Source organism: Chiloscyllium plagiosum, chromosome 18, assembly GCF_004010195.1.
Source record: "Chiloscyllium plagiosum isolate BGI_BamShark_2017 chromosome 18, ASM401019v2, whole genome shotgun sequence".
In the NCBI taxonomy this organism is placed as follows: Eukaryota; Metazoa; Chordata; class Chondrichthyes; order Orectolobiformes; family Hemiscylliidae; genus Chiloscyllium; species Chiloscyllium plagiosum.
In genome coordinates, this window is record NC_057727.1 from 16,940,595 (window position 1) to 16,963,370 (window position 22,776).

General features: G+C 42.0%; 1 protein-coding gene across 1 annotated transcript in view; it reads left to right on the forward strand.

Annotated features, from left to right (window-relative positions):
• The first annotated feature begins 16,942 nt into the window (after positions 1 to 16,942).
• The window catches only part of LOC122558887 (proline-rich transmembrane protein 3), a 99,024-nt gene continuing 93,190 nt past the window's right edge, over positions 16,943 to 22,776 (forward strand). The window contains exon 1 of the mRNA XM_043707801.1: positions 16,943 to 17,326. The gene's annotated coding sequence lies outside the window, so the exon portion shown is untranslated. The remainder of the gene's footprint in view (positions 17,327 to 22,776) is intronic.

Here is a 22,776-nt window from a genome sequence, read left to right on the forward strand (position 1 = left end):
CCTCTAGCAGCTCATTCCATACATGCACCACGCTCTACACGAAAAATGTTGCTTCTTGGGTCCTTTTTTTTTATATATCTATCTTCTCTTACCTTAAATCTATGCCCTCTAGTTCTGGATCCCTCCACCCCACGGAAAAGATTTGGGCATTGATTGTCTATTTACCCTCATGATTTTATAAGCCTCTGTAAGGTCATCCCTCATCCCCTCGCGCTCCAGGGAAAACAGCCCAGACATTTCAGCCTCCTTATAGTTCAATCCTCCAACCCTGGCAACATCCTTGTAAATCTTTTCTGAATCTTTTCAAATTTCACAACATCCTTCCAATAGGAGGGAGACCAGAATTGCTAATGGTATTGCACACAGTTCTGGTAATATCTGTGGAGATCAAAATGGTCTTAATGTTTTGAGTCCAGAGTGAATGTTCTTTCGAACCCATATGTAAAACGTTAACTCTGTTTCTGTTTCCACAAGTGCTGCCAGACCTGCTGAGTTCCTCAAGTATTCTGTTTGTTTCAGGTTTCCAGAATTTGCAGTATTTTGCTTTTACTTGATAGGAAATGATGATGAAGCTTTGTACGAATGAATAGTCCTTTAACACTGACTGTTTTTCAGTTATGGTCTAATTAGTTTTAGGGGAGTAAACTGTTGAAGCTCACTGCTTTTCTAAAATGAAAATCTGAAATTAACTGGGAAAAGCTAAAAATGATCATATCTTGGCTGCTTTAAGTTACTTGAGCATACTAGTACTATCTTGACCGGATGTTTCTCTATAATCCATGTAATGTGAAAACCTTCATCCAGGAGCTAAGGTAGTCCCTTGATATCTCAGTGTGAGAATGTAGATTGATTTAAACAAAACACAGCTGGGAGACAAGTGCTTTCTGAAATAGAATCTGTACAGCATAGGTTGAATGACCTGCTTCCTATCAAACCATGCCTACCCTCCAAAGTATATCCTACCCTTATCCATGCATTTCCCATGGCTTATCCATCTAGCCCAGACATCCCTGGATACTATGGGCAATCTAGCATAGCCAGTCCATCTGATCTGCATATCTTGGGGCTATGAGAGGAAACTGGAGCACTCAGACACTGGGAGAATATGCAAATTCTACATAAACAGTCACGCAATACAGGGTGGAATTAAACTTGAGTCCCTAGTATTGTGAGGCAGTAGTGCTAACTATTGAGCTACCATGCCACCCCAAAATGCTGATGCCTCACCTGGAATGTTTTTTTTTGTCAGGTCACCAAACCCAATGACTCTTTCAGTCTGTCAATTCAGAATAATTTCAAAGACAAACTGCTTAGATAGAGAGATTCCATCTTGCACCATCCTAGGAGAGAGAGAAAGAGGCAGATCTCTCTAACTGGCAAATAGACTTCTCTAAATTAACTGGACCGCTTCAAACTGCCATGCCGAGAGTTCCAGAAAAATCCTTTTGCAGAAACTATCATTGCTGCTGGAACTGACTTCAAATGTTAATTTGATTACTTCTGTAACAAGGAACTCCCACAGCAGGCCTCAACTGTATACCACAAAGTCGGCTTGGGACAGTTTTTGGTTGCTCATCTATACTTGGTTTAATCCTTATCTGTAATTTCTTGTTGGTGACTTCAGCCCTAAGGAAACTGCAATAATTCACGATGAATTAACCTTATAGAAGCTTGATTGCTGGCTTTAACATACATGATTATAAATTAAAAAGGGTCACATGAATTAAATTACCCAATAGTTCACTGACAGTGGAGATGCCTGCACTAGCTACAGTGACCCAATATTAAGCTTCAAATACAGAGAATATTTACTGGGAAAAGAGATTCCAGGATTTGAAATTGATTTATCAAACCCAGTCTTCTTTCTTCCTTTTTGGAAGAAGTGCGTGAGAAAGTATTAACATCTACTGCATTCCTTTGTGTGGAGATGATTCTTGCTTTCCCTTGCGCCTTGAATAGTATGCCAGACCACAGCACTCTGATTCTAAATAAACATTGTGGTTTATAGTGAGTTGGTGGAAACCAATATCCACATGTGTATATGCTGAGGATAGATACTGTCTTAAATTTACTGGAGTTAAAAATGCTCTCCCTCTACAAATTAAATGAAATGGCATGCATTTAAACTGGCAGTGTTTCCTGAAAGCTGTGATTGTTCACTTTTTAAAAAAAAAAGTCAAAGGGCAATTTCTTTCTTCAGGGTGGTGTAATTTTATGCAACAATAATCAGATCTCATTCCGTGCAGGTGATGAAGTATGTTAAGCGATAAGCTCTTTGAGAAAATCAGATTGTTTCCAAATGTCTTGATCTAACTGCTTGGGCTTACGCCAGAACTCCAACCCACCCCACCCCTTCCCAATTTAAGGGAATTCATAACTTACTTGGTAACAAAACCGAGATGTAAAATGACACAGACTGTAACATGCTCGCTTTTGCTTGCAGTCCAGAGTGGGAAAATGTCTTACCTCAAGTGTCAAAAGCAAGTCTAAAACTTTTTGGACATTTTCCTAGCTACCATCAGTTCTGAGGAAGGGTCACTGGGCCTGAAATGTTAACTCTGATTTCTCTCCACAGATGCTGCCAGATCTGCTGAGTTTTTCCAGCAATTTCTGTTTTTTGGTTCGAAAACTGTACATCCTCATTCACTCTGGTAACCCCAACTGCAGGCATGAAAGGAATTAGGAGATCCCTCCCAAACGAAATCTAGTTGATCACATCACAATCCCCTGTTGCCTCAGATTATCTAATGAGGCATTGTTGGAACTTCCTAAAATTAATGTTATTTGTTCCATGGTTCCCTGGTTGAGAGCATTAGCTTTTCCTTGAGGATTTGAGTCAATCTGGGATTTTGGAGGGACATTCATTCCAAACTTGTAATGAAGGAATGAGAATAGCTTCTTTCTACACCGGCATCTCCAGGTCATGGTTCCAAATCCCTTACTTGTAGAGTTTTGTGGATTTCCTCAGGAGACTGGCTACAGACTACTCTGATTACCTCATAAGGTTTCAACCAGAGCTAACGAGCTTCAAGCTCATTGCTGTCAAACTGGGTGGAGTAGTGTCACTTTTTCCTGAGTGTTCTCATAGCAAACAGAGAACATCCTCTGCAGCTGCCTGGCAACCATGGGGTCATGGTATCGATGACTAATCTTTGTTGACAGACTATCTTCGTACACCTGTTCGAGAAAAGCAGATTGACCGAGCAGCTGTCTGAGGGGCAATAGGACACTTTTTTGAGCACGTTGTTTCCCAAATGTACGATTTTAAGTGGCATGCTAAATGCACCCGTGTTTCTCGCTTAATCTTAAAAATAAAACCTGCTTGTTGCCATGGTCTGTTGGTTTGAGTGAAAGAATGCCATAATACATTGATTAATTTGTTATATCTTTCAGGCAACATGTATGGGGAGAATACAGATGTATTAATGACGTTTTCCTGTTGTATTGGATTGGTACTGCCTAATGGTCAGAGTTCCATCAAAATTGCATATCATCGGGAATAAGAGTGGGCAGAGGTGGATCTGCAATACATTTACAAAGAGGAAGATAAATGCGGTCCAGGGAACATAGTCTATATGGCTTACTATTAGGGAAACCAGCGGACAGAGGTGGATCTGCAGTACATGTACAGGATGGGAGGCGGATTTGTAGAAAGTCCAGTTTGTAAGGACAGAGAACAGTCACAATGTCAGGAAAGTTGACTGGCTAGTGAGTAACTGCTTTTCAGGAGAGTGTGGAAACACCTGGAAATTTTAAAAAAGTAAGCTTTTAAAAGTGATAAAGACTAATTTTTATTATAAAGTGGCATTTGTTCCATAAATAATAATAAACGAGAAGCCCTAAAACATGTTGTAAAATGGTAAGTAGTTAAATAATCAACTGATGACTTGCTGCTATCATAGAATATAGGAGTTACTGGCTTCCAGTTTGACTTGGGATAAACATATCTGAAGCAGTGATGTAATGACTAGTAATCCAAAATTCCAAGCTCACATTGTGCATCCCCACCATGGGAGATGGTGGAATTTGAATTCAGTAAATTTTATAAAAATATTGATTGATGACCATGAAACGATTGTTGTTATAAATCCATCTGGTTATAAGAGTCAGAGATGTACAGCATGGAAACAGACCCTTCGGTCCAATATGTCCAGGCCGACCAGATGTCCCAACCCAATCTAGTCCTACCTGCCAGCACCCAGCCCATATCCCTCCAAACCTTTCCTATTCATAAACCCATCCAAATGCCTCTTAAATGTTGCAATTGTACCAGCCTCCACCACTTCCTCTGGCAACTCACTTCATACACGTACCACTCTCTGTGTGAAAACATTACCCCGTAGGTCTCTTTTATATCTTCCCCTCTCACCTGAAACCTATGCCCTCTAATTCTGGGCTCCCCCACCCGAGGGAAAAGCCTTTGTCTGTTTATCCTATCCATGCCCCTCATAATTTTGTAAACCTCTAAGACCATCCCTCAGCCTCCAACGCTCCAGGGAAAACAGCCCCAGCCTGTTCAGCCTCTCCCTGTAGCTCAAATCCTCCAACCTGGCAACATCCTTGTAAATTTTTTCTGAACCCTTTCAAGTTTCACAACATCTTTCCAATAGGAAGGAGACCAGAATTGCATGCAATATTCCTACAGTGGCCTAACCAATGTCCTGTACAGCTGCAACATGACCTCCCAACTCCTGTACTCCTCTGACCAATAAAGGAAAGCATACCAAATGTCGTCTTCACGATCCTATCTACCTACAACTCCACTTTCAAGGAGCTATGAACCTGCACTCCAAGGTCTCTTTGTTCAGCAACACTCCCTAGGACCTTACCATTAAGTGTATAAGTCCTGCTAAGATTTGCTTTCCCAAAATGCAGCATCTCGCATTGATCTGAATTAAACTCCATCTGCCACTTCTCAGCCCATTGGCCCATCTGGTCAAGATCCTGTTGTAATCTGAGGAACCCTCTTCGCTGTCCACTACATCTCCAATTTTGGTGTTAGCTGTAAACTTACTAACTGTACCTCTTATGCTGGCATCCAAATCATTGATGTTAATTACAAAAAGTAGAGGACCCAGTACTGATCATTGTAGCACTCCACTGGTCACAGGCCTCCAATCTGAAAAACAGCCCTCCACCACCACCCTCTGTCTTCTATCTTTGAGTCAGTTCTGTATCCAAATGGCTAGTTCTCCCTGTATTCCAAGAGATCTAACCTTGCTAATCATTCTCCCATGGGGATCCTTGTCGAGCGCCTTACTGGTCCATATAGATCACATCTACCACTCTGCCCTCATCAATCCTCTTTGTTACTTCCTCAAAAACTCAATCAAGTTTGTGAGACATGATTTCCTATGCACAAAGCCATGTTCACTAATCCATCCTTGTCTTTCCAAATACATGTATATCCTGTCCCTCAGGATTCCCTCCAACAACTTGCCCACCACTGAGGTCAGGCTCACTGGTCTATAGTTCCCTGGCTTGTCTTTACCGCCCTTCTTAAACAGTGCCACCACGTTAGCCAACCTCCAGTCTTCCGCCACCTCACCTGTGACTATCGATGATACAAATATCTCAGCAAGAGGCCCAGCAATCACTTCTCCAGCTTCCCAGAGTTCTAGGGTGCACCTGATCAGGTCCTGGGGATTTATCCACCTTTACCCATTTCAAGGCATCCAGCTCTTCCTCCTCAGTAGTATGGACATTTTGCAAGATGTCACCATCTTATTTCCCTCTGGTCTATATGTTCCATATCATTTTCCACAGTAAATACTAATGTAAAACACTCATTTAATATCTTACCCCATTTTCTGTGGCTCCACACAAGGGTCACCTTGCTGATCTTTGAGAGAAGGAAATCTGCCATCCTTATCTGGTCTGTTCTATGCGTAACTCCAGACTCTCAGCCATGTGGTTGTCTCTTAACTGTCTTCAGAAATGACCCTGTCAATCAGGACAAGTCCAAACTGATGAGTTACTGCCCCTTTAGTCTACACTCATTCATCTGTAAGAAGATGGACCATGTCATCAACAGTGCTATCAAGCAGTATCTGCTCAGCAATAGCCTGCTCAGTGGCACCCAGTTTGGGTTCCACCAGGACCACTCAGCTCCTGACCTCATTACAGCCTTGGTTCAAACATGGACAAAATAGCTGAATTCCAGAGGGGAGGTGAAAGTGATAGCCCTTGACATTCAGGCTGCATTCGACCAAGTGTGACATCAAGGAGACTTAACAAGACTGGAATGAATAGCTATCGGGGGACAATTCTCTGTAAGTCGGAGTGATACCTAGCACGTAGGAAGATGGTTGTGGTTTCTGGAGGTCAGTCATTTCAGTTCCAGGACTGTAGGAGTTCCTTAGGGTAGTATCATAGACCCAAACATCTTCAGCTGCTTCATCAATGATCCTCCCTCCATCACAAGGTCAGAAGTAGGGGTGTTCACCAAAGATTGTATAACGTTCAGCACCGTTCGTAACTCCTCAGAAACGGAAACAGTCCATGTCCAAATGCAACAAGACCTGGACAATAGCCAGGCTTGGGCTGAGAAGTAGCAAGTAATTCCTGAAGAAGGGCTTATGCCCGAAACGTCGATTCTCCTGTTCCCTGGATGCTGCCTGACCTGCTGCGCTTTTCCAGCAACACATTTTCAGCTCTGATCTCCAGCATCTACAGACCTCACTTTCTCCAACAAGTAATTTGTGCCAAGTAAATGACAGGTAATGACAATCTCCTATAAGAGGCAATCTAACCACCACCCTTGACATTCAATGGTGCAACCATCACTGAATCTCACACTATCAACATCTGGGGGGAGGTTTACGAATGGGTCATTGAGCTGAAGGTTGACAAACAGAGCAACAAATCAGGGAGGGGAAGTTACCAAAGCACTTTTTTCCAAGAGGCAGTCACATCCTCTTAGGATAAGGTCTTCTGATCTGGTCAGTAGACAAGAAAAAGGTAGTTTGGTTGCAAGTGAAGTATGTAAGGAGGCCTAGAAGACTAAACCCTGGCAATTGTTTAATAGTTTACTGTTTAATAGGCTTGAAATTCCAATAGGACCTGCAGGATGGATGAGCAAACTAGAAAGGGCACCATGGTATAGAAAAGGCAAAGATTTGGCAGGTGGAATATCAATTTGGCAGGTAGAAAAAATAGAAAGGCAATATACTACCTAAGGGGGAGAGATCTGGGTGTTCTGGTACATGAATCTCAAAAGATTAGTAAGCAGGAATAGCAAGCAATTAGGAAGATAAATGAAATATTGCTTATTGTAGAATCCCTACAGTGTGGAAACAGGCCATTCAGCCCAACAAGTCCACACTGACCCTCCAAAGATTAACCCACCCAGACCCATTCCCCTACCCTATTACTCGATGTTTACCCCTGACTAATGCACCTCACTTACACATCCCTGAACACCACAGGCAATTTACCTAACCTGCACATCTTTAGGTTGTGGGAGGAAACCAGAGCACCTGGAGGAAATCCACACAGACCACAGTGCTGCCCCAATTGCGAGGGGAATACAATATAAAAAGTAGGCAAGTTATCGAGGAGGTTGGTGAGTCCACTTCTGGAATACTGTGCTGAGTTTTAGTCTCCTTATTTAAAAAAGATATAGTTTCTTTAGGAGCAGTTCAGCGAAGGTTCTCTTAACTCATTCCTGGGATGAAGAGCTTAAAGAGATGTTGAACAGGTTAGGCCTATATCCATTGCAGTTAAAATAACGAGAGATGATCTTATTGAAAGAAATCAGAGATGGTGAGAACTTTTTCTCTCAAAGTGTCACAGATGGCAGTGGTGGCTGGGACTTTAGGTTTATCCAAGGCTGAGTTAGATAGATTTTAATCAGCAGGGAAGTCAAAGGTTATTGGATGGAGAGTGGAGACTGGATCTGAGTCTACAGCCTGATAGTCGTGATGTTATTGAATGGTGAAACAGATTCAAAAGACCACATAACCTCTCCTGCTCCCGTAGTCCTACATTCCTATGTTCTTATATAAAGTTTGGTTTTAAGATGAATCAACTCCGGTCTTTTTCAATTCCTTACAATTTAAGAGTGTAAATCTGTTTAATATTTAATGCTTGCCATGGTGCTTCATTGTCCAAAATGTTTCTGGCACAATATATCAACTCGTGGGATGGTGGGTGGGTGGGGTTTGGGTTGGGGTGGGGTGGGGGGGTCTCATGTGCTATAGTTATAATGTCTCTACTTCTGAGCCTGGAGATCCAGGTTCAAGTCCGACCTGCTCCAGAAGTGTGTCATAACATCTCTGAACAAGTTGACTAGAAAATACTTATATGGGAAGACATCCTTTGGGCACCCAGTGAGGTGAAGCTGCAGTCATGTTTATAAAGAATGCTCTTACAGGGTTACTGTCGGAAATTATGCCCAGAATTAAGTCACACTGACAAGATGCTTTTCTGTCTTTTTACTTTTTACCTACTTTTCCAATTTAAAACTAATTTTGCCTTTTAATGTTCAATGGTAGTTTTGTTTTGAGTGATTTTCCCATTACTCTGTAAGCTGTTTACCATTTTAACCACGCCTTGCTTCCACATTTATCATGCTAACATTCCTCTCACATGGGTCAGTCAGAATCATGTTGCATCATTGATGGAAAGAACACATGTTGAAATTGATGAGTTGTCAATGAAAATCTTTGAAAATCTTCTCTGAATTCTGGTGGCTCGCTGGGTTAAACCACTGCTCTTTTTATGGTACTGAACCATATGTTTCATATCCAGTTCTTGGTCTGAGCTCATCACAGCTTGAGTGAGGGAGGAATGCTACAATTGACCCTTCCATCTCTGGTTTTAAGATGAACTAGAGCTCCTATTGTTGATTTGCTATCCTGTACCTTTACTGAGAGTTGAGATTGGTGTCAGATGGAATATGAATACTTGCAGCGTCAAATAGCCTGGTACCATCATTGCCCAATCTTAATCCTGGGCAATAAATAAAGTCCAATCAAGTCAGTTTATGGAGTCTGTTAGCTGATTAGTGATTCTGGAGAAAAGATGTGAAAACTGGGGAATCAATAGAGACTCATGCTTTTTAAGAAAAGCACAATGGTTAAACATCTTGGTTTAATGATAGTGACTCAAGTCTCTGCAACAACTAGCCTCTATATCTGCTTCTGTCCATTGTAAAATACCCTTACCAATCATAGTTCATTTCTATAGTCCACCTATAATCATTTTCTTATGTCAATTAATATAACCATCTGTTAACATAGACACTTGCATAAATAGCTTTCTGATGAAGCAAGTGCACTTAAAAAACTTTGGTGCAATACATTGCTAGCAGCTTACAGATTTGCTACAGGCTTGATGGTGGATAGGATTTATTGTGAAGTGTAAGCTTGGTTTCTATCTTATTTTAAAAGGCAATTGTAAACATCAAAAGCAGCTATTTTATGATCATATGTGTTAAGTCCTAGAGTGAACAATCACTGATTCGTAACAGTTTGATAAATCAGATTTTATTTCAGTTCGACTGGCATCATCGTAAATGCATATTCCATTCCCTCATAAGGAGATTTTGAACTTAGTAGTAACCACTTTATGGAGGATTAGCAGGCAATGTACATGACCAAATGGAGATAGTTGAAGGAGTCTTTGCGTTCTGAATAATCCACGGAGAGCTCAATTAAAAAAAGCAAATAAATTTTAAAATAATATTTGAACATATGGTATTCATAGAACATGTCAGAGAGAGCAAGGAGATACAGTTTCACTGGTGGAAACTTTGCATTTTGTATCTGACTTTGACAGATTCCTTCTAGACTTAAACTAACCCAATGAAATTATGCCATCTGCAGAATATCACTACTCAGCAACAATATCATTTACAGTCAGTGTTCACAAAATCAGGAACATTTTCTGAATACATGCAGCTTACAATGAGAGGTAGGATACAATGTCCTCTTCTAAAGATAAGGCCTGGTTTCCAAGAGTTCTCCATACTTCACCCAAGTGGACGTCCTTCATTTTCATTTATGATCTACTCGACTGTGGAAGAACATCAAAGCTGGTCCTCACTCAACATTCACAGTCAGCTGGCAGGAGCCACTCGATGACAATGAGCTGGTGCACAATTATTGGTTGACAATGGGATGTAAACTGATATCGTTGCGTCGACCTGTCAAGGACTTTGTGCTGTTGCATTGCAGTTCACTAATTCAGCCAAGCAGTATATCCTTTATTTACTAAATATCTTCAAGCAGATAGCTTAATACTATTTGTCAGTGCATTATTTTGTCCCTTAAACTTTATCTCTTAATTTAAGCTGAGTTCCACAACCACTCATCACTTTCTGTTAGTAGCATTTTTCACGTGGGAGTTGAGACAATATAAGTTAATGGGCTATTTGACCCTGTGTGCCATCATAACCAAGCTGTTGTTGTTCTAACCCAATGAAGTTGGTCTTCTTTCCTCATTCTATAACACAGCATCAATGCTAGTTATAGCACCTCTCTTACCACATCAGTTGAGAACAAGTGACCAATAAAAGAATTTTTTGATAGCTGTTACATTCTGCCTTTGTCAACACCGTGCATGACCACAATACATATAGGTCTCGAATAAATCGTGGTATTTTTACTGGATCTTTGATGTAGGAGGATTTCTATTGATGCCTTGCACTAAGAATTATGTATTATCACAGTGCCAGGGACCCGGGTTCAATTCCTGCCTTGGGAAACTGTCTGTGTGGAGTTTGCACATTTTCCCCATGTCTGCGTGGGTTTACTCCGGGTGCTCCGGTTTCCTCCCACAGTCCAAAGATGTGTAGGTTAGGTGAACTGGCCATGCTAAATTGCCCGTAGCATTAGGCGCATTAGTATTAGGCGAATGTAGGGGAATGAGTCTGGGTGCGTTGCTCTTCAGAGGGTCAGTGTGGACTTGTTGGGCCGAAGGGCCTGTTTCCACACTGTAGGGAATCTAATCTAATCTAATCTAATCTAATAATTTGTCTTGTAAGAAAGCAGCTATGAGTGGCACAGCTAGAAAAAACTCAAAAATCTCATGACATTGGGTTGTAGTCCGACAGGTTTATTTGAAACTGGAGGGTTTCGGAGCTCCATTCCTTCCTCAGGCAGCTTCCTCAGGAAGGAGCAGCCCCTCCGAAACCCTTCAGTTTCAACTAAACCTGTCGGACTATAATCCAATGTCGTGTGATGTTTTTTGACTTTGTCCACCCCAGTCCAACTCCAGCACCTCCACATCATAGTTAGAAAATTTAACCAGTTCATTTCTGGACCTTTTTTTGTGCACTTATTAATCAAAGGAATTCATGAACTATCGATGTCTTGACAAAGCAGGCCTTGGAGATTTGATTACACACTGCTGCACTTGATTTAAATAGGAAAATTATGCAAAGGAGAGCCTGAGGCCACCCAGAGTAAACTCCATTTTGAAGTGGTTTGTAGGACCTCAGTAATGGCTTCTCTTGAGGGTTCAGTGAGGACTCCTGTTAATAGACAAACACTCGATGATGCTGCAGATCAACTTTATACAACTTTCAAGTATGAATGTACTTTCTGTCTGTCGAATGCTGCTTGACTGACAGACAAGAAACAAGAGCTAGATGAAGATCACTGCTGTCTGTTCCACTTTCATGATTAACAGCTATTTGAGGATTGTTTATATCACAGTCTGGCAATTCCATGATGCAAACCCCTTTCCACACTAAATCTTGCCTCAAAAGGGAGCTGTGATATCTCACCCTGTCATGGCATGCACACACACACAATCCAAACAGAGTCAAGGTTAGTTGTAACTGAATTAAAACTGAGAATTTAAAGAGACTGCTAAAGGTTCATATTGGGGAGCATACTAACCGTAACCCTCCTTCAGACCTAAACAAAAAGCTTGCCATTTTGTTTGATCCACTATTCAATGATAAATTTTGTTGGTTTACCAATGTTCAGATTTTTGCATGGAAACCCAATCTCTGCAGTTCTGTTTACTATGTTTGAAGTTGAATTTGGTGTTTGACAATGGCACATCTGTTTATAAGCAGGTTCGTGCAGTCTGCTACATGACGCAAGATACAGATGGACAGCAAAGGTTGTTCAACCTTTCTTAACTCTATTACTTAAAAAAGTGCAGCCTTCAAGTCATAGCATGCACAATCTCTGAAATAATTTCCAAACTTTATTTTCCATCACACAAAGGTCCATTCCTTGTGAAGAATTCCTTCAAAAGTGTTGTTTCGTACCATCTGGAAACTAGTCCAATGTCTGTAACTTTGGCTAATTATTTGGACCTCAGCTAAATCCTTACTTTCAAAACTGCCAAGACTTCACTGGGGTCAGATGTAACCCAAAGGTAGATTGGTTTCCAACAATCCCAACAATCATCTCTGTGCTAGAACGACAATATTGGATCACCTCTTAGGACTGTTTCCTAAACGCAATCATATTCAACTACTTTATTGATAACCAATCTTCCATGATAAGGTCAGAAGCCAAGTTTAAGTTTACAGATGACTGCAGAGTATCCAGTTCCATTTACAATTCTGCAGATAATGAAACTGTTGGTACCCATGTGTAGCAAGACCTGGAGTACATTCAGACTTTGGCTAATAAGTGGCAATCTGAACCACACCAGGGCAAAGCAATGACCATCTCTAACTAGAAAGAATCTCATCATCTCCCCTTGACAGTCAATGGCGTTCCTATTGCTGAATCCATCACTGTTGACATCCTGGCAGGGGTGAGTGGTTTGGTATTCATCATTGCTGCATGAACTAGACCAGCCAAATACACACTGTTCTAATAACATCAAGTAAGATGCAGGAGGACAATGAAATATTCCCCAATTTCCTAGATCAGTGAAGTTTCAATGGCACTCAAGAAGCTCAACATCATCTACAACAAACCAGCCCATTGGATTTGCATTCTATTCACCACCTTGAACATGCATTCCCTGCAGTGGTGATGCATGTGCCATCGACAAACTGTACTGCAACAACTTGCCAAATTTGATTTGACAACACCTTCCGAGCCCATGACTGCTACTATTTTGTAGAAGAAGGGCAGCAGATGCTTGGGAGCATAGAATCCCTACAGTGCAGAAAAAGGCCAATAACCCCACCCAATCTACACCAACCTTCGAAAGGATGTCCCACCCTCAACTCCACTTTGTTCCCATAAGACCAAATGGTTAATCTGCATGGCCGGCACATCTTTGGACTGTGGGAGGAAACTGAAGCATCTGACAGAAATCCAAGCAGACGTGAGGAGAATGTACAAACTTTGCACAGACAGTCGCACAAGGCGAGAATCGAACCTGGGTCCCACAGTACTGTGGAATGTGAGGCAGCTGTGTTAACTACTGTGCCACCCACTTATGGGTTTCTCTTTAGGTCACATACCATCCTGACTTGGAATTTATCTCATGTCCTTCACCATCACTGGGTCAAAATCGTACAACTCCATCATTCATTGTGAGTACTTAACTAAGCCACATGGATCTCAGCTGTTATAAAGGCAGTTCAAAGGCAGTTAGGCATGTACAATATATACTGGGCTTGTCCATGAATCAATAAAGTGAAAAAAAGGCTGCTTTACAAGCAATATATTATACATGAGCAGCACGGTGGCTCAGTGGTTAGCACTGCTGCCTCACAGTGCCAGGGATCTGGGTTTGATTCCAGCCTTGGGAACTGTCTGTGTGGAGTTTGCACGTTCTCCCTGTGTCTGTGGGTTTTCTCCGGGTGCTCCAGTTTTCTCCCACAGTCCAAAGATACGTGGGTTAGGTAGATTAGCCATGCTAAATTGCCCATAATTTTCAGAGAAGTGCAGGCTGGTTGGATTAGCCATGGGAAATGCAGGGTGACAGGAATGGGATTGGGAGATGGGTCTGCCTTTGATGCTCTTCAGAGGGTCAGTATTGACTTGATGGACTTATTGGCCCATTTCCGCACTGCAGGGACATGAATGAGCCAGAGCTTCCAGCAAATGAGTAGTGGAAAGAGCAAGTTACTATTTGTATGTTCATTCTCCTTTCTGCTTCCTCAGGCTGAACTGGATTGTATATAACCTCAGCATCCAACTCAGTCCTGAACTGTAGGAACCTCCAAGGTTAATTCATTGTCAACTCTATTTATCTGTAGCTCCAGAACATCACTCACCCAAACTGGCATTGGCTTTATTAGCTCCAGACTTGACATCTCTTTAGGAATGTGTTGAGTTTCATCAAGCACTAACTCTAACTCATTCAAATGTCACCATCTTATATCCCACACTAAATTCACTTATTACCCTTGTCCTCATTAATATCTGTTTGTTCCCTGTCCTATAATATATAACGATTGACATTTCCATTCTCATTTGGAAATTCCTCCAAAGAGTTTCCTGACCTTAGTTTAAAACATTACCCAACCTTAATCTTCACATGTGCATTTTGGATTTTTAATTCGAGCCGTCATTTTGGCCCTAAGCCCTCAAATGTCCTCCCTGAATCTATTTGCTTTCTAACATTTTTTTAAATTCATTCATTGGATGACAGCATCAGTGGCTAGGCCAGTGTTTATTGCCCTTCCCTAAGTGCCCAGAGGGCAGTTTAACTTCAACCACATTGCTGAGGGTCTGGAGTCACATGTAGGCCAAACCAGGTAAAGGTGGCAGTTTTTATAACGACATTAATGAACTAGATGGGTTTTTCAAAACCCTCTAGCTTTGGACCCCCCAACCCTGGGAAAAAGACCTTGGGCTATCTGTCCTCCCCATCCCCCTCATGATTTTATAAACATCTATAAGGTCACCCCTCAGCTCCAAAGCTCCAGGGAAAACAGCCCCATCCTATTCAGCCTCTCCCTATAGCTCAAACCCTCCAAGCCCAGCAACTTCCTTGTAAATCGTTTCTGAACCCTTTCAAGTTTAATAACATCTTTCCATTAACAGGAAGACCGGAATTGCACACAATATTCCAAAAGTGGCCTAACTAATGTCCTCAAGGTCTCTTTGTTCAGCAATACTCCCCAGAACCTTACCATTAAGTGTATAAGTCCTGCCCTGATTTGCCATTCCAAAATGCAGCATCTCACATTTATCTAAACCATCTGCTACTCCTTGGCCCATTGGCCCGTCTTTTGTTCAGCAATACTCCCCAGAACCTTACCATTAAGTGTATAAGTCCTGCCCTGATTTGCCATTCCAACATCTCACATTTATCTAAACCATCTGCTACTCCTTGGCCCATTGGCCCGTCTGATCAATATCCCGCTGTAATCTGAGGTAACCTTCTTCACTATCCACTACACCTCCAACTTTGGTGTCATCTGCAAACTTACTAACTATACCTCCTAGGTTCACATCCAAAACATTTATACAAATGACAAAAAGCACTGGACCCAGCATTGATCCTTGTGGCACACTGCTGGTCACAGGCCTCTAGTCTGAAAAGCAACCCTCCATCACCACCCTCTGTCTTCTACTTTCAAGCCAATTTTGTTTCCGCATGGCTAGCTCTCCCTGGATTCCATGTGATCTATACTTGCGAACCAGTCTACCATGCAGAAACTTGTCAAACACTTTGCTGAAGTCCATGTAAACAATGTCCACCAATCTACCTTCATTAGTCTTCTTTGCCACTTCTTCAAAAATCTTAATCAAGTTAGTGGAACACCATTTCCCATGCACAAAGCCATGTTGACTATCCCTAATTAGTCATTGCCTTTACAAATGCATGTAAATCCTGTAAGTCAGAATCCCCTCCAACAACTTACCCATCATTGATGTCAGGGTCACCAATCTATAGTTCCCTGGCTTTTCCTTATCACATTTCTTAAATAATGGCACCAGACTATTCAACCATTAGTCTTCTGGCACCTCACCTGTGACTATCAATTATACAAATATCTCAGCAAGGCACCAGCAATCACTTCCCTAGCTTCCTACAAAGTTGTAGGATACACCTGATCAGATCCCGGGGATCTACCCACCTTTATACTTTTTAAGACACTCAGCACATGCTCCAATGTAAAATGAACACCTTTCAAATTATCACTATTTCCCCATGTTCCCTAGCTTCTTCATCTTTCTCCACAGTAAATACTGACATAAAATACTATTTAATCTCTCACCCACCTCCTGCAGTTCCACATACTGATGGCTGCATTGATCTTTAAGGGGCCCTATTCTCTCCCTAGTTATCCTTTTGTCCTTAATGTATTTTTTGAATTTCTTTGGATACTACTTAATTCTAAATGCCAAAGCTATCACATGTCTGCTTTTTGATTTCCCTCTTCAGTGTACTCCTACAGCCCTTATACTTGTAAAGAGATTCACTCGATCGCAGCTGTCAATACCCACCATATACATCCTTTTTCTTGACAAGACCCTCAATTTCGCTAGTCGACAAATATAGATATGTATTCCCAACCTACTGATTATCACAGTTTGTTTGATCCTGTTACGTGTTGGGGGCATACTTTTGACATCAACATAAGTCATTTCCTGAAGAAGGGCTCATGCCCGAAACGTCGATTCTCCTGCTCCTTGGATGCTGCCTGACCTTTTCCAGCAACATATTTTCAGCTCTGATCTCCAGCATCTGCAGTCCTCACTTTCTCCTATAAGTCATTTAACGCTGGTCATGTTTATGGAGGGATTCATATGAAAAGATAAGTTGCTTCACTCACATCCCAAAATGACCACTTTTTACTCCTGGAGAGGAGGGGAAGTAGTTTATTTCTATTCTGAAAGAGATGCAGACAGACAATCCAGCAGCTGCTTCTGGCAATATTGCAGCCCCCAGCAGAACTCTGCTTAAATCTTGCCAAAAGGGAGGCGTGGAGGTTGGGCCAGTCCTGGGCTATGAGCAAATCAATTCTTTGCAGTCAAAGCCCATTATATCCTCTGTGATGTGTGAGGCCGGCTTCAGCGAGCACCGCCCAAACACATGGAGCTTTTGCCCATATGCAAACAAACATTACAGCTGGATGTGCTTACTCAGCTCACAGCAGCCAAAGGAAGGGAGACTGGCTGTTCCAAATGTGTGATACAGCTTGGACTCACAGAAGCTGTGGCTTTATCCAGAGATGTGTTTAGATTTGAAGAACAGATTTCTTCCAATTCAACTGTGAAACAGAGTCACTGATTGCACGCTCCAGTTAATGAAAGCCCAAATCTGGGTCAAAGATACCTTCTGCGGAGTAAGAAAAGACATATATCAAACTCAGCTCCCTGTCCAAGAGGGTTTGCTGGATTCTGAAAGTGAAAGGGATTTTCTGTGTCTGCAGCACCAGCTGAGGCTGAGCTTATGAAGAGACTGTAACATTACAGAGTGTGTGACAAAGGTAACTCAACAGCAGGTAATGTCACTGAGGATTTCAGAAAATTGGTATATTGCTAGTAGCGAGGTAACCATAGAAACGTGATAGCAGCAAGGTGATCAAGGATATGGAAAAATAGATATTCAATTGAGACGTTGAATAACCAAAGTTATGAGGTAGAGGCTGTGGGAGTGAGCCGTGTGTAACGCAAGACTGGCTATGTTTAGGTCGGAAGACAGCAGCTGTGTTGCCAAGAATACGCGACAGTGGCTTTGTGATGGAGGATCAATAAGGAGATGAGGCAATGTCTTTGCAATGTAGAGCACACATTGGTGGCGTGATGATAGTTTCTATTTGAATGAAGACACGTGACACTGGCTTTATGCAGAAGTTAGATGATGTGTGACTGAAGATAGTGTGACGATGGTGATAGTGCTTGGATGGCCAAGGGCATGTGACAGTTGCTCAGAATGAAAGTATGTAATTGCGATAATTGATAAAGGACAAAATAGCTGTTATGGGCCAAAGGAGGTGTTATATTAGCTGTATGACAGTGGATGAACAGATGGCAGCATATGATGGCACAAACAGTAAAGCCACTGATTCACATTCCCACATCTTTTGAAAAAATAACTATATATCCAATGGTTGAAATGTGAATGCTTTGCTTTACAATGGTGCATCCTGACGTTCAATTGATCGCTTTTTTATTAATATGCACGTTGGATTTATTTCCTTCAAATTATAAACAGGTTTATCGCAGCGAGGGCACAAGTAACACCATGGTAACAGTGATGCAGCATGCAAATAGCATTAATGAGGCATGATTCGTAATCTGACTGTGCTGGATAACAAGATATCCCACTGGCTTTACACAAACACTCAATGTTGGAGGAAAATTAATCCTTTGAAAGTAGCAACAACAACCTGACCATCACATGATTATTGCTATTGTGTAATGACTTATTTTTTTTTAAGCGAAATATTCAAAAGCTCTTGATTCAAATCTTCTTGTTCCTGATGTTAAAAACAAGCCCATATTTGGTCACCTCCCAAGTCTATTCACACAGTTTCTACGCTGAGTCAGATTCTTCTCCTCAAGACCATAAGAAATATGACCAGAAGGAGGCCATTCGGGCCTTCAAGTCTGCTTTGCCATTCAATAGGATCGTGGCTGGTCCAATATTCCTCACATCCACTTCCTTGTGTTTTCCACTTTCCTGCATTTTCCCTGTAACCCTGATTCCCCAACTGATCAAGGATCTATCTATCTCAGCCGTAAATATACACAAAGGACCTTGCCCTTCCACAGTTTTCTACAGCAAGGTGTTCTAAAGACTCACAACCCTCTGAGAGAAGACATTCCTCCTCACCTCAATTGTACATTAGTGCCCCTTTATTCTGAAATGATGCCCTCTGGTCCTAGACTCTTCCCCCATGAGGGGAAACATCCCCTCAGCCTTCGTCTCCCACCCACTGCCGCTTTTATCAAGTGTTTTATAATATTTTGTGACCTTGACAGTGCTGCAGAAGTGCAGATTGTCATTAGTTTGTGACAGATGATTGGGAAGCTGGTAATTGTCAAGGCTGCATAGTTTAATATTGTAAAGAATCTGCCCTGGTTACATCATAGCTGCGGTTTTAATTTTTTTTATTAACATTCTTCCTAAACAATTTTCAAATTGAATTTCATTAAGTCCTTCAGAGATTATTTCCATATTTTGGGCTCCTTTAGGACCATCTCAAACTAACAGTCAGTGCCCGAGTTTGCGCATACACTTGACAGCAGTTAGAATAGAATCCCTTCAGTGTAGAAACAGGCCCTTTGGCCCAACAAGTCCACACTGACCCTCTGAAAAGTAACCCACCCAGACCCATTCCTCCTTACTCTACATTTACCCCTGACTAATGCACCTAACCTACACATCCCTGAACACTATGGGCAATTTAGCACGACCAATTCATCCAACCTGCACATCTTTGGATTGTAGAAGGAAATCAGAGCAGGCACGGGAGAATGTGTAAACTCCACACAGACTACCCAAGGCTAGAATCAGACCTAGGTCCTTGGTACTGTGAGGTAGCAGTGCTAACCACTGAGCCACCATGCAATATATCTGATGGTGTATACTTATAATGATGTTGATATGCATGTGTGGGTGTGTATGCCTATGTGTACCAGAAGGACGAGTGAGGGCTTTGGGTGTGGGTCAAAACCAATCATTTCACAAGGCTTGAACTTTGGGACCCCATTCCTCTACCTTCCCATGGTACCCAAGTATGTTTCTGTAGTACGGGGCGGCACAGTGGCTCAGTGGTTAGCACTGCTGCCTCACAGCACCAGGGTCCTGGTTCGATTCCCGCCTGTTTGTGTGGAGTTTGCACATTCTCCCTGTGTCTGCGTGGATTTGCTCCGGTTTCCTCCCAAAATCCAAAGATGTGCAGGTCAGGTGAATTAGACATGCTAAATTGCCCACAGTGTTAGGTGTGTTAGTTAGGAGTAAATATAAGGGTAGGGGAATGGATTTGGGTGGGTTTCTGTTCGGAGGGGTGGTGTGGACTTGTTGGGCCAAAGGGCTTATTTGCTGAAAATGTGTTGCTGGAAAAGCGCAGCAGGTCAGGCAGCATCCAGGGAACAGGAGAATCGACGTTTCGGGCATAAGCCCTTCTTCAGGACTTCAGAAGCCCTCCAAAGGGCTTATTTCCACACTGTAGAGAATCTAATCTAATCTAGTGAAAATGCTAATGCACTGGACATGTGGATTTAAATCCCACCTTCAGAGATGGTGAAATTATAACTTAATAAAATCTGGAATTAAACAAGAACACACAAAACACAGCGAGTTAATGGCGACCATGTGGCTACTGTTAATTGTCTAAAATTATCACTCGTTTCCTTTAAGGAAGAGAATCTGCAATCCTTGCCCTGTCTGGACTATATGTGACTCCAGACCCACAGAAATGTGGCTGATTTTTAAATGGTCTCTGAAATGGCCTATAGAGACATAGGCAATTAGGAATGGGCAGCTAATGTTAACCCTGCCAGTAATGCCCGCATACCATGTTAGAGTAAAAAGAGAACTTTAGACAAGGCCAAAGTAAAAGGCTTTTTAACTAAAGAGAAGGCAGTCTGATTTCTTGAAAAGGGGCATGGAGCATTCTCGAGCTGTTATCAACACAATAATCAACTTCTTTTCAGGAAAGGTAAGACAAATAATATAAGGATGAATTTTAAGTTTTAATGCTCTGTACTTACGCTTTTATATGAGATGTTTGTCTGGAATTCAAGGCAGAGATCACAACAATCTATTTGCATCCAAATGATCTCTTGGGGATCTGGTGATCTGCTTTCTGAACTGTGTGAAAGTACGGGATCAGGATAGCCCCCAGTGAAATGGGAGGAGCAGGTTTGATTACGTTTGATTTGAACTTAGCAAATTTACCAAAGCAGGTTGAATGTACAGAGGCTTGAATGTTTGCCCCCATGGCAGGAGTGCAGAGTTGGGAGAATTCTCATAACCACAAAGTGCCCCAAGTGGCCAGAGTTTGTTTCTGGGAAGGAACAGACATTAACACCAGATGGCCTTTCTGCCTCTAGAAGCAGTTCAGAGGCAGCAGAGAGAATGTCAGGGCTGTGTGAAAGGCTGGTCTCTGTGCTCTGGGACTTGTAATAAAAGAGCAAAACAAATTCAGCCCAAACCCCTCACGCTGCATACTCCCAACACACCCACCCATTCCAACCAATGACATTGCATTCTCTCCCCACCTACCAACACACGACTCCCCATACCTCCAGACCTCTCTGTCTCATGCTGAACTCCTATTGCCTTTTTTATAGAATCCCCACAGTGCAAAAAGAGGCCATTCAGCCCAACAAGTCCACACTAACCCTCTGAAGAACATCCCACCCAGACACATCTCCCACTCCACCCTGAAACCCTGCATTTCTCATGGCTAATACACCTAACTAACACATCCTGAACACTATAGATAATTTAGCATCCCAGTCCACCTAACTTAGTGGGAGGAAACTGAAGCACCTGGCGGAAGCCCCTACAGACACGGGGAGAAGATGTGAACTCCGCACAGACAATCGCCTGAGGCTGGAATCGAACCTGAATCCCTGGTGCTGTGAGGCAGCAGTGCTAAACATTGAGCTACCCCTTTTATTGTCCTATGCCAACATCATGCCAGCCTATGCCCTCCAACCATTATTCTTTGCCTTTACAGTCTCCATGCCAACTCTTCCTATATCTAAACTGGACTGACCATACATCCAATGCTAAAATGAGATACACTGAAGTTTTGAGTCTCTGTTGCTGACTTTGCAATTCTTTAAATAAAATTCCTATTTTAAAAACCTATTCACTACATTTAAGTTCCTTAAAGTACTTAATTCTTTGTAAAAATAGGAGTTCAAATTCATAACCACATATCAAAACTTCTTAACCACTTGATATCAATGAAACTATAAAGCAACAGGCACACTGCTGTGATAATAAGAGGTTGTAAAATTAGTCCCACAGCATAGACTGTATAATGCTAGCTCTCAGGTTTGTATCAACTGACAGAGTGAAATAGCAAACTACAAATTTTTATTTAATAAATTCCTTAACAGCTTGACAGCCTCAATGCATTTATTAATTTTTTTTATGTATATTGAGAGTAGACACTTTAAACAATCCTACCAAAGGGCACTTGACCCCATCCAAAGAAGACCTTACCTGTCAAAAAGCACTTTACTTCTTCCAGCAGAGTTCCAGGACTTATCCAAAAAGTTACTTTACCTTACCAAAGTGGAAAGTTGAGATCATCTCCTGAAAAGTGTAAAAACCCGTGCATGAGTCCCACCTGCTTAATGCTCTATTGATGTGTTTACTATGGCTAATCCAACTGGCTTGCACATCCCTGGACAGTACAGGGCAATGCAACTATGGCCAATCCACCTAGCCTGTAGATCTTTGGACTGTGGGCGGAAACTAGAGGATACCCACATAGTTACAGTGAGGACATGGAACCTCCACATAGACAGTCGCCCGAGGGTAGAATTGAACCCAGGTCCCTGGATATCCCACCTTTGTTACAAGGAGGCTGTACTTCCACATGTAGAATTTTGTGAACCACAAATATGGAATCTATAATCTCTCCCCATTGGTTGCATTCCACCTGCTATAAATATCATGCAAGTTTGAAGTGGGTTGAACTCTGTGTCTGTGCTCACTTGCAGTATTTGTTCAGACTAAAAACCGGAAGGTCTGTGGATGCTGTAAATTGCAGAGAAAAATAGAAATTGCTGGAAATGCTCAGCAGGTCTGGCAGAATTTGTGGAGAGAATTAATGTTTCAGCTCCGGTAATCCTTCCTCATTTCCTCTGTCACTTGACTCAAAACGATGCTGCCAGACCTGCTGAGCTTTTTCAGCAATTTCTATCTGTTCAGACTGGGACCTTTGCTTAATGCCCTGTTGATGTGTTTACCATGGCTAATCCA